Below are 683 nucleotides of genomic sequence, written 5' to 3'. Positions count from 1 at the left end.
GAGTTGTCGGCAACAGGAAGTGATGTCACGGATGGAGGGCGTGGCCTGGTTGATTTTGTGTCATTTGGGGTGTGACGTCATCGGGGGGGTGTTAATGGGGTGATGTCATCGATAATGAGGGTGGGTTTGTTGGGTGATGTTGTGGTGACGTCACCAGGGTGACGTCGTCGGTGTGACGTCATTTGGGTAAATGCGTCAGCGTGATGTCACCACCGTGACGTCACCTGGGCTGATCTGGATGGGGTGATGGCGTCCCTGTGACGTCATTGGGATGACATCATAGGGGTGGCATCATAGGGGATGATGTCATCAGGGTGATGTCGTCAGGGTGGCGCTAACGTGAGTGACGTCATTGGTGTGATGTCATGGGGGGAAATTGCATTGGTGCGGCGCCATCGTTGTGACGTCATCGGGGCGATTTTAGCGGGTGACGTCATCAACGTGACGCTATTGATGTGATGTCATCACTGTGACATCAGCGTGGCGATTTTACTGTGTGAGCTCATCGCTGCGACATCATCGGGATTAATATATTCGCGTGACGTCATCGGCACGACATCACATCGCCAAAAGCCCCGCCCCCTTCTCACTGCTGAAGTCACACCCCCAACCCCTGTAGTGACATCACACCCTCACAACCAATCACAACGCGGTTCCTCCGCTTTATTCCCTCCCCACAAGCC

This window comes from Geospiza fortis, unplaced genomic scaffold (genome assembly GCF_000277835.1).
Source record: "Geospiza fortis unplaced genomic scaffold, GeoFor_1.0 scaffold5324, whole genome shotgun sequence".
In the NCBI taxonomy this organism is placed as follows: domain Eukaryota; kingdom Metazoa; phylum Chordata; class Aves; order Passeriformes; family Thraupidae; genus Geospiza; species Geospiza fortis.
The sequence above is the reverse complement of the archived record's forward strand: the minus strand, read 5'-3'. Positions refer to the sequence as shown.